The sequence below is a fragment of the Protopterus annectens genome, chromosome 3.part0, assembly GCF_019279795.1.
Source record: "Protopterus annectens isolate FY-2018-M chromosome 3.part0, PAN1.0, whole genome shotgun sequence".
Lineage (NCBI taxonomy): Eukaryota > Metazoa > Chordata > Ceratodontiformes > Protopteridae > Protopterus > Protopterus annectens.
The window spans coordinates 1,979,603,691-1,979,616,580 of record NC_056731.1 but is presented as its reverse complement, the minus strand read 5'-3'; positions in this window follow the sequence as shown (position 1 = coordinate 1,979,616,580).

Below are 12,890 nucleotides of genomic sequence, written 5' to 3'. Positions count from 1 at the left end.
TTTAATTCTGTAGTATGTAGAAGATTAGCTTTAAAACAGGAGGACAGCCACATATTTCACTCAATGTTATAGAACCAACAAGTAAAGAACACACCTGCACAGAAAACCATACAAATTTTTCAAGTGATTTTTGCAAAGATATGCCATGATTTATCACATTGCCCTACAAGTATCAGTAGATCATATGTTATTTCAGTCTCTAATCAGATAGTCAGTTTGGATACTGATGTGTAGTGTTTATTTAATGTGAGGGTAAGTATGGAGGAGGTTACATTTTTTATCTCTAAGATAAAGGTGAATAAGGCTATAGGCCTGGATAGTCTTCATGCAGATGTGTGGAATTATTTGCCTACTGAAGTAATTGGTCTACTATGAAAAGTTTGCACCTTTCATATAGTATTTTGCCACCACCTTCATGGAGATTTTCATGATTAACTCCCACCTTGAAAAGGTGTAAAATTCCAGACAATCCAATACGTTTTGAAAAAAGAAACAAACACTGTAGTAGTTAAAGGAGCTTAATTTAAAATATACTTTTTTATTTCCACATAAAAAGGAATCAGCACCTTGGCTAGGAATACTCAAGGTAAGTAAGTCTATGTACAAAACACCAAACATAAATCCCAAATGACAGTTTCTGTCCAATTTCTCTGCTTAACATGGACTGCAAGCTATTTACCACCATGTAGACCAAGTGGCCAATTATTGGAAACCTCAGCTTTGTACTTTGATAGTAATCAGGTATGTCTGATATAGTGTGTTAAAATAAATGTCAACTATTAACTGCATTTTAATATCCTTTTATTGTTATTCAAGCAAATGTATTACCATCATTTTGATTTCAATAAAAGATTGGTCCATTTCACTTAAAAGATTTCCGTAGATCTTGATGCTAAGGTTTATCTTGCCACTTCAGTGCTTTTAGCCATACCTATCAAATGTACCTTATTATGAGGAACATTCCTTATTCAGAGTCTTAAAAAGTCCATGTTCCTCACAGTTCCGTACTGAAAGGATATGGAATACTCCACATGTTCAATGTTAAGAGGTTTTTTAAACTAACATCCATGTTAAATACTAGCTATCCCATCTTCTCCTGCCATCTTTGATAATTACCTTTTCCCTTTTATACCTTATATGGTACAGCATCTCTTATCACTCTCATAACACACTGCTTTTTATCTCACGAGGGTTCAACATCTATACTTAAGGCACACATTAGAAATCCCACCACTACTTCTATCTCTGTATCAATTGATGCCTATTAATTTTTATGTTATAATAATTATGTTAATAGTTTTTTTGTATGTTTGCTTTTGCAATATCCTGCAATATTTTTAACTTTGTATTAATTTTGTATTCATTATGTATTAATTTTTGTTTTAGCTTCTTTTGTATTTGTGTACATGGAGCTTTTCTCCCCCGGCCTCCATTGAAAAAAGGCTCATCTCTGCCCAGTGGACTTTCCCCATTAACAAACTACAAATAAAGTAAACAAATAAAATAAATAAATAATACTGAATCAATTTAATTCAGTCAAAGGACATTTTGTAAGTATGGATCATCATCACCAACTCACTTTTTTCCCATTTTGTACATGGGGTGAGGGTGTTTATATTAACTGTCAGCATCTCTTGATTCAATGCCACACTCCTGTCTTCTTTGACATAAGATCATCTGTAAAGTAGTACACTTAAACCATCCTGTGAGCTTCCTAAATGAAGGTATTATTAAGTAGTTGATAAGGGTTCTCACATTTTTCTGTTTGTTCTACTTTATGAAAGGTAGTGTTCCATATTTTAGAGATGAAAGGATGAGAACTTTGGTATCTCCTTCAGCAGAATTGTATCCTTTCCAGGGCTATTCATTTTAATGCATTCATTATAGGAAAAAAATAAAGTAATAATAATCATATATAACTTCCTTGGTCTGGTATTTCTCATCTGAGATGAAAGCTAGATATTTCATTTGACCAATGAACTTTCTTTGCTATGTCCCTAATATCTGTGCCTATAATCATTTATATATGCCCCATAGTTTTAATACCAATTTATATAATTTCTCAGAGAGGGTAATTCAATAAAGCCTACACGGAGCGATCTGACATGTAGGCATAGTGGTATGGCCCCAACATGGAACTTGGCTGCCGAGCAAGCCAATAAATAGGGCAGAGGGGCATGCACGAGCGTGTGGACATGGAAGTGTCCGTGGAATGCAAATCATCTCATAAGCTGGGGAAATCCATGCAAATGAGGTTGATTTGTGATCCAATAAGCAGAAAGGCAGAAAGGCACCCATGTAGGTGCCGTGTTGGTGTTAGAAATGTACGCAGACAGAAACCATGTACCGGAATGTAAAATTTAAACACTGTAAAAGCCCCCAAGAAAGAGTTATTATTGCACTGTAGGCATGTAAATGGCCAAAACTATGTCCAGCGAGTCCAAAAAGCAATGCAAATAAAAAATATATATATTTTTTAATACATATATTGTTGTGCAAAATAAATAAATAAATAAATAAAAAGTGTAAAAAATTAAAACTAAACATTTGAAAAAATATTGCATTATAGTGCCCAGCATGTAGAGTCTTAAAATGGCAGGTGTCAGTGGTTGCTATGGAGGCAGGCCCTGGAGTACTGAAGTATCCAGTGTATATGCAATTAGCTGTATGTAAATGAGCTGGGGTTACTGAATAGCAAAAAGAGCTACAGTGTCATGCAGATACAACCCATGGTAGGGTTAGAACCATGTAGGCAGTAGTAGAACAGGTAGCTGACATCAAAATGGGGTGTGTCACAATATATTTAAGTAGATTGAAGCTCGGCAGCGATTGTTTGCACTCACCTAAGCACAGCTGAGCGGGGGGGGGTGTCTGTTGCTGCTGAGCTGTGTTTAGCCCCGTGGCATGTGTTGTAGCTGATTTACAAACAGATGAGCATAGCTGTGCTTGAGGGAGTGTCAAAACTGCTGAAAACTGTTTACACTAGCGCCGTGGGTTTGCATGGCATGCCACAGTGCTTAGCAGTGAAAGAATTTGAAAAAAAAAATAAGGAAATATCCTGGGAAAGCCAATCAGGTAGAAATGACTGATAAGTCTTGTTCAACAGACACTGACCCATTTAATCCCCTAATGATATACCTGTCAGGTGGAATGCAGCATAATGAGCCAATCACAAAGCTGCATCTGCAGCACACCACTATAAAGTATGCATACATCCTACAATCTGATTTTTCCCACATACTCTACACCTTTGAAGTACACACTTGGGAATTTTAACTGACAAAATGGTAGAGGCTGCTACTGCTCCATTACATCTGTATGTGCTTGAGGCTGAGGTCAGTGATGATGCTGATGCTGACAATAGGCCCAGACTGTGAAGGAGAAGAGTGTTCAGGCCCACGGTATCCTTAGGGGGGGCTACATGAGCTGGAGATTGTAGAGAGCTACATGGTGAACAGGGACATACTACAAGAACTCACCGAGCTCTGCCGCCCTCAACTCTGACCCAGAGCCAACAGAGGGGAACCCATCCCAGTGGAAACAAAGGTATGTGTAGCCCTTAGAATACTAGCTGTAGCTGCAGGTACTTTTCAAAGACCAACTCGGGCCATAATGGGGGTCTCACAGGCATCTACATCCAGGGTAGTCCATTAATTCTTGGATGCCATGCAAGCACATGCCAGTGAGCACATTTATTTATCCCACACTCCTGAAAAGAGGGTCAGCAATATGCATCTCTTCCTCCATGTAGCACACTACCCTGAGGTATTGGGTGCCATAGACTGCACTCATGTGGACATCAAATCACCACCCGGTGAAGAGGGTAGGGTCTATGTCAACAGCAGGGGGATATCACTCCATCAACTGCCACATCATGTGCAATAACCAGGGCATTATCATGAGTGTGTGTGTGTGCTGGCAGCCCTGGCAGCTATCATGACTCCCAGATCTGGCATGCCTCACAACTGTACCAGATGTTTGCCATGGGGGTACATCACACGCACAAACTAGGAACATCATAGAGCATGTGTTTGGGCTGCTCAAGTCACAGTTCCACTGCCTCAATATATCTGGTGGAGCCCTGCAACACTCTCCAGCCACATGTGTACACATGTTCACAGTATGTGCCATGCTACACACTATGATCCTGTGGAAACAGCTGTGATAGGAACATCACTGGGAAGGGACACACAGCCCCCCCCACCATTGCCAAGGTCCCCATAGCCACAGGGGGACTCAGAGGAGGAACCCCATGAGCCTGTCCCTGTAGGCAGATATACGCATGCCCAGTATGCCCTGGCTTTGGCAAAGAGGCAAAGCATAGCACATGCACTGACAACCTAGGGTCCTAGGGACTGGCACCTCACTCTGGCTCACACACATAGTAAAAAGGATACCATCCACACCACACAACCTGTACCTTACCATGTATTGGCTGTGTATTGCATGCATCAGACAGAGAGAAGTCCTGAAGCAATGGTGTCTCAACTGCTGCAGTCACAAGGTAATTCACTGTTCTTTACAACAAATGCATGGTGTACTAGAATATGGTAGCATATGTATGGACCTGGTGCATGTATGCAAGGGAATAGTGTGGGCTACTGGGCTACCTGCAGAGAACTAACAGCTATGTGGAACAAGAGGAACTCTATGCCCAATGCTGTCTGCCCCATGATATGCAGTAGGCCCAAAGCCAGCAAAACCCACTGCACTTTGTAAGAGAATTAAAAACAGCAGTGTCATAGGACAGCTGCTTGACTGTCAATGCCAAAGTCCCCTACCCCCAACACATCCCCATTCCCATACAACTACAGCAACCTTATGTTTGCAAGGTAATAGCAGCAGACCACACAATCCCAGGGCTGTCCCAATCAACCTGGTGACATCTTCCATTTCCACAATATGCAGGGGTCAATGTGCTATGTATGTCTGTTGGTGATAGTGTCAGGAATTAAACTGTACTGTGTCATGGCTTAGTGGGCTAAGTACATTACCATGGATGATGGTGCTTATGGTTCGATACTGGCTGCACCTACTGTTTTGCATGTGAGCTACACCTATGGTAGGAGTTCTACACTGTCCATATGTCACTTCTTGTTACTGCAAGAAAGCTGGACAAAGCCAGAGACAATGGTGGGACAGGGGGGCACAGCTATGGACAGTACACAGCTCCAAGTAACCTAGATGGTGGGTAGTAGAACAGCAGGTTGTAATAACTCAGAGTAGCACTAGGATGTAAAGGCTGTAATGTAACTATTTCAGTACTTACAAGTCAGTCGGCACAGTCATACCCATCAAATGTACAGAGTGTCACAGAATGTCCACATTCTTGCCTCATATTTATGGTCCATTTTACAGATCATTGCATTTTTCTGGCAAACTAGTGGTGAATCAATAAAGACTGATGTGAAAAAATAATGACAGATAGTTGAGATACACACTTCATACCCATCACAACATTCATGCTAATACAAAACCTGAATTCTACCAACTGTCTAACTTTGTAAGAGCAATATTCAAACCTTGTCCATATGTTTGTGCCTGTGTCTGTGTAACACTTATAGAGGTCAAGAGATATGGGCACCATACATCCTTATATTAACAGTACAACACTCTGAGGACCAGAGCTGACACATGGGGTGCAAGGCTGGAGTTGTGAATTCTGTAACCCTGTGCGTGGTGTTACATTACATACCCTGGCCACAACATACCTACAACTACACAGAGCAGCAACTGTGAAGAAGGCCAGGAACCAGAGCAGGGCAGGAGGAAGGCTCACATATAAGCAGAGGAAGGAACTACTGGACACACAAATGTAGAAAATGGCCAATAGAACAGTCTGTGCAGTAGCACGGCTCCCCAGGAGTGTATGGCGTCAGTGACCCAAAGGTCTGTCAGTGTTTCTTCAAGGCACTCTATAATGATCTGCCACTGACGTACTGGGAAATCACAGCGGCATGTAAAATGCGCCAGACATATTATGCAAATACACTCTGTACGCACCCTAGATAAGAGTCAGATATTATGGACAGCATACAGGCAGGAAATCCCTCAGGCATTATATCAGGGAGGTGCTGGACTGCTTAATCATGTTCAATAGACAGTTCACTGTAGCACACAAAATCCAGGACTGGAATACAGGTAGGTCTGGCCTGGAGTCCCATTGAAAGTACTGATGGTCACACTGGGCATGGTCCTACACTTAGCTAATTTTAGACCATGTCTGAGGTCTGTCCTGGAGTCCCATTGTAAGTACTGATGGTCACACTGAGCATGCTACTACACCTAGCTAATTTCAGCCCATCTCTGAACCCTCATCTGACTATAGAACCAAGATGTCCATATATCTCTGTGCATACAGACAGCTATGTATACCTAACTGTCTCACCTTATCACCACCAGACATGATTACTCTTATCTATTAGTATGTACACATATAAGATTTGTCGGGATCTGTACAGTTGTATATACATACATACATGCAGACACACACACACACACACACACACACAGACATATATATATATATATATATATATATATATATATATATATATATATATATAAATCATATACAGAGAGACAAAGAGGGAGGAGAGAGATTGAGAGAGAGAGAGAGAGAGAGAGAGAGACACCCAGAAAGGTATAGAGTGATGTAGTGCTGCAGCCACTTGTACAGCAATTTAACAAGTGGCGTGTGCAATTAGTATGGTGAACTGTAGTCTGTAATAGTAGGTAGATAGGGGTTCCAACCTCACATCAGCCATCTTGTGGGTATATTTGTTTATACAGTGCACATACAGCAGAATGCACACATCCAACAGGCCTGTGTCTGTGCAATGATTACTCATTTTATGGCCCTGTGAATAGTGTCCTCCACAACAATGGCCTTCCTGTCAGGAACTGCTGATGTCATCCACCTCAACAGCAGTGGCAGACATTCTCCAAATGCATAACCTCCATGGGGCATGTGATAAATATATAGCACTGTAGTGAGTACAGATAGGTAAGGGTTCTAATCCCAGCAACTCAGTGTGTGCTATAGCCTTCCCACAACTGTATATATGTCTTGCTTATGTGTATGCAATGCCAATGCATTTTAAGGCCTGTGCCCAGCTGGTAACCCCACCATTGGCTTACTTTACTGGGTCTGCTGATGTCATCCACCATAGAAGCACAGTTATAGACCCTGTAGATACTTAAGCTCCATGGTGCCTGTCATAAGTGCATAGCACTGTATTCTATACAGCTCAATAAGTAAGGGTTCTAATCACAGCAACAACAGCACATTTAATTTGTGTATAAGTATATCCCCCTGATGTGTGTACGTCTTGCCTATGTATGTGCAATGCCAATACATTTTAAAGCCTGTGTTCACCTGTTAACTCCACCATTGAATTTCTTTCCTGGGCCTGCTGATGTCATCCACCATAGAAGCACAGTTACACACTCTTCAAATGCATAAGCGTTGTGGTACATGTGATAAATGTGTAGCACTGTAGTGTGTACAGCTAGGTATGTAGGGGTTCTAATCTCAAACCTGGCAACTGTGTGAGCGTGTATTTGTGTGTGTGACACATATCCCCTGTAGCAGTGTGATTATATTGTATGTAATGGTTATACCATTTTGAGGGCCTGTTCCATCCAGTTAACCCCCACTGGGAAACTGTTCAGGGCCTACTAATGCCATCCACACTGAAGCACAGTTAGACACTTTCTAAATACAATAGCACCCTGGCACCTGCAATAAGTATGTCATTCTATAATGTACCTAACTAGGTAGGTAGGATTTCTAATCTCAAAATAGGCAACTCTGTGCATGCATGTATGTGTGTTTAAATGCAGTAGTGTGATTATTTTGCCTGTGTTTAGCTATGGTTATACCATTTTAAGGGCCTGTACAAACCTGATAATCCCCTCAGTGACAACCTTTACAGCACCTGCAGATGTCATCCACCTGGCTAGTAGTGGCAGATACTGCAAAAACATATAAGCTCTGTTGTGCATGTGATATGTATACAGCACTATAGTATGTAAAACTAGACAGGTAGGAGTTTTACTCTCAACAAGGTCAGTTCATGAGTGTGTGTGTATGTATATCCCCTTGTAGCAGTGTTACTGTGTTAGGGCCACCATCATACCACTCAACCTCTTAGAGCAAGAAATCTTGACAAAGCCATACATAAAAGTGGGACAAAGGCCAAAGAAAGCGACAATTTTAAATATTGCTCTTACAAATATATAAAGTTGATAGACTAAAAGGTTGTTGATTAGAATAAATTTTCTGAAGGGCATAAAGTCTGAAACTCAAATTTCTGTTATTCTTTTCTAACTTCAGTCTTTAATGATTTGCCATTAATTTGCCAGAAAACCACAATGTTATGAAAAATGAACCAAAAATATTATAAGGCAAAAATCTGGACTCGCTGCAGAAATATGGACAGTTGAGAGGTATGGCTCACCCTGCAAGTTGCAGACCATGTTTGGCCAGTTGTGTCCTGTGAAAACAATTTAAAGAATACAGAGGTCCCAAGAGTTTGGGACAAAAAACATTTCCTAAAGTTGTCTAATAATTGCATAAAACAGTTATTTTACATCAGAAACACCTTAATGTTTGAGAAATAGCATAAGCTTGGGGAAAGGCTGCAAAAATAAGCTGTCATACTGGCAGACCAAGAGAAGTCCTGTCCTTTGCACTTGCCGTGGGCATGGTTTATACTGCCTACTCTCACAAGTGCCCCACATTATACTGCCTACTCTCACAAGTGCCCCACATTGCACATTTGATAAGGTGGCTACCCTACTCTGTGTTGCCTATGTGTGTGCAATATGTAGACATGTTAAGGCCCTGTGATAGCTGCTGCCCCCAATGATCCACATGTATGTAGGCATGAATGCTAACTGCCACCACCCACATTTGCAGGTACTGCCTAAGACTGTGGTGACTGTAAGTTGTGTGCTGTCTCCCACTGACCCACCACTGATGTTAGCACACTGCAATGGGGTGCTACATCGGGTATGGAATGGTGCCAAGGTTCTGGCCTCAAGCTGAATGCAGAAAACAGTGCCATCATACCATATGGCAAGGTCACAACCTCACTATTTCCCACATCAACGGCAACCCTATAGACACACAACCTGTGTTGAGAATAATGTCGCATTCAGCCATCAAGTAGCGGTAGTAGTCAGAAAAGCCTTGTACATGGTTCACCACATAGGTAAAGGGACTGCATTCAGAAAAAAGGTGGACATCAGCTCTATATAGTCCTCAGTCAGTGGAACAATAATTTAGTACCATGTCTCATTTGGTATGTAACTATCCAGACATCTGCAGCAACTGGAAAGGCCATGGTAATACCCACAAGGTAATCCATGGCTGCCAACACCTATTCCATTTAGACAGCCTCTAATCAGTAGTGCCCCACTCTGTATCAGACAGGTTGCCCAGAGGTGGGCTGTGGCATGCCTAGAAGGCAATGTTGGGCCCTGCCCTTCAGCAGCTGCCCCATATATATGAGTGTAACTCCTCACACATTACCAGCATGACAGGCCTGAATCTGTTATGTGACATCATCAAAACCTGCTGTAAAGACAGGTTTTTTTCACAGAGGCTGCCCAGTCTCAGGAATGCACTTCCAATACTTTCAGAGTACCATGAAGGTACTCATCAAGTGCATCCATGATAAGTGGATGGGGAACCACAAATCTATCCAAGACGTTATATCTGTGTCCCTCAATGACAGGGGCAAAGGTGCTGATTGATGATTCTGTCAGGGATAAAGTAATGGCTAGGCTTATAAGGGAGCCAGGACCATTACTCTAGTAACCTTCTATGAACCTATGAACCTATGATCCTACTGAACTTCCAGGTGATGTATCAAGAGTAGCATGCTGTGTCAAGGGGTATGCATGCAAGATTATGCTGTCTGCCCCCATTGTCTGTCACGCACTGTTATACACATATGCACCTAGGTAACCATGCACATATACAGCCGTGCCTTGGTGATGTCACATTTCTTCATTGCCACTATGCCATCCTGAGCCACTGTATTGGCAGCAGGTCCCCACATTGTAGACACATAGACACCTGCAACAGAAACAGAAAACGTTCTCGGAGACAACAATTAGGCAGCAGTGCTAACAGCAATACAACATCATGGAGCAAAGGTACATACACTTTGATGTATACACATGACACATGCCAGCAGAGAGCACCTTACAGGGCATAACACTACTAGGCTACAAAGTGTCATTAAGTGCACTATATTAATCCTGTGCTTCAGACACATATTAGCATGTCCCTGCATTGATGTTATGGATGACAGGGATGTGGCATAGATATCATCACTTGCACAGGGTGTGGTGTGGGGTTGCCAAAGGCCTAGGCTGTGCCACACAGTTGGCATTGTGTGTGCGTGTGTGTGTGTGTGTGTGTGTGTGTGTGTGTGTGTGTGTGTGTGTGTGTGTGTGTGTGTCTGGAGGGGTGCTGGTCAGCTGGGCCATGAAGAGGAGCTCTGTGTGTCTGGTGGCAATCTGCATGTGACAGTGATGTGTGAGTTTGTGCTTGTACACAGTCAAGCCGCGTACCAGCCCTACATGAGGGTAACTTGGACAGTTGTGGACAATAAATGGCAGAATATACAGTTCACTGTCTCCAGCCATGAACACAGGAACTGATTCCACCAGGAGTGGCACCGGCACCACCATGCCCAGGGTCAGATGCAGTACAGCTTGCTGACAGTGACCGGTGTCTGCTGGGTCTGTGCCCCTCATGGAACCACCCAGGAGGACATGCCCATGGCCTGCCACATTGTGGTTTGGACAGCACCATTCCTTCAGTAGTGCTGGTGGTACTGCCACTATGGGAGTGTGACTTTGCATGGCCACTTGGGCTCTCAACTGATGTTGCTGCTGACCTACATTCATGTGTCTGACTCCTTACTCCCACCACATTTTCAAGCACAGACATTGCACAGTTAAGGAGTGACAATGTCTTATCCCACCATCTATCCACTACATCAGCAAAATGATGTAAGGCATCACCAGTGTTGTGGATGGAGTCATGCATGCCAGGCAGTGTTCCATCCATGATCCTGAGCATCCATCTGGTTTTGTGTTCAAAATGTGCCTGTGCCTCCATGATCGACCAAAACATGAGTTAGATGACACGTGCTGTGACACCTCTGACAGGTGCTGGATGGGCAGCCGTCCTCCTTTGAGCACCCCTATCAATCTGCCTGGTGGGACTTCACCAGATCTTTGGGTATGGCTAGTATCTACAGTCACAGATGCCATAGTCGCCACACTCTCCTGTTCGATGACACCACCCTCTGACTGTCCAATATCTGTGGCTGCTGGGGACTGGGTTTGTGCGAGCATACTGAATGTATGCGGGGACATTGGGGGAGGAAGTGGGATTTCAACCCATGGGACAGATTCAGGCCCCAACAGCCTCACCTATACCTCACTATGGCCACCATCATCATCAGAGTCTGATGAGACACTGATTTCAGGTTGTGAGGTGGACACACTCCAATCCCCATGGTCAGGTGTGAGGGGAAGACAACATGACTACATTAATTCCTGCACAATAATGTCTGTTGATCCACACACACACACACACACACACACACACACACACACATGCACACACATAAAGGTGAGGTGCCACAAATGTGTTATACATGCCACACCTTACAACTGATGCCATGCACAACACACAAGCAGACCACAACAGACACACACAAGACAGGCCCTTAACAACATGCAGTGCAGTTACATCCAGTTAATGTTGCTAGTACTATATACCTGTGAGATAAGTGACATGTCAGTGCATGTGATGGACCTTCACCTAAAACACAGTGCACCCATTTCCACTATAGTAATAACCCCCTTTATAGCAGACTGCCTACACCTTCACAAAAAATATGTGCAAATACGCTAAAGCTTTTGCAAATTTGCTACAGTGATTACCAATGTAATAACCTGCAGTGAACCCATCCACAACTGAACATACAAGTATTGCAATATGGCCAAGCTTAACAGTTATATCCACGGCAAACTGGCAGCCCTTAACATGCCTAGGCATAGATGAGCCATAACAAAACAGTTCCAGACTCACAGGATACAGGATGATGGACCCTGGATTTGTGAGGGAGAGGTATTGTCAGCAGACACAAATGTGACATTGGAACAGGATTATATTTGCATATATCAACATGTATAGTACAAACTGTCATACTACCCACATTGCTGACATTCACAATATGTATGTACAGGTGTGTGTTATAAACTCCCTACCCACAAATACAGATTGACCTGACATACGTGTACAGGTATGCAGAGGCTGCCAGAATGACTGCTACAGCATTAAAGTGGATGACCACTGGAGGCTTACTCAGCTGTGGAAGCTTTGCCACCCACCTCCACGACATATGATGTGAGGAATCTTTGTGAGCTGGTGGCCAAACCCAGGTTTGCCAGAAACTCCTCTGCAGCTGAGAGTGGTTGCTGTGCTGCAGGCCCCCCACTGGTGTCAGCACAGTTCCTGTCCACAGCTGTGGCCCTTTGCCATGCATTATTTATTATGTCTGTGGCCTGTGTCGGACCTACTCATAGCTCCATTCCTGTTGCCTGACATGATTCACCGATGCCACATGGTCTGTCTACAGTGCAGCACATTCTCGTTGATTATGGTGAGTCCTTGACAACAGGATCTGGTGATGGAGTCTCAGGCCATTAAGTATGGCAGCATTCTCTGCTTCTAAAAATGGTGGGTTTCTACAGCAGGACATCCCTCCTGAAAGACAAGAAGAGGGGAAAACATCACAGGGCCACATACATTGCTTTCCATTATGTACACACCCTGCACATCCATATTTGCCAGCACT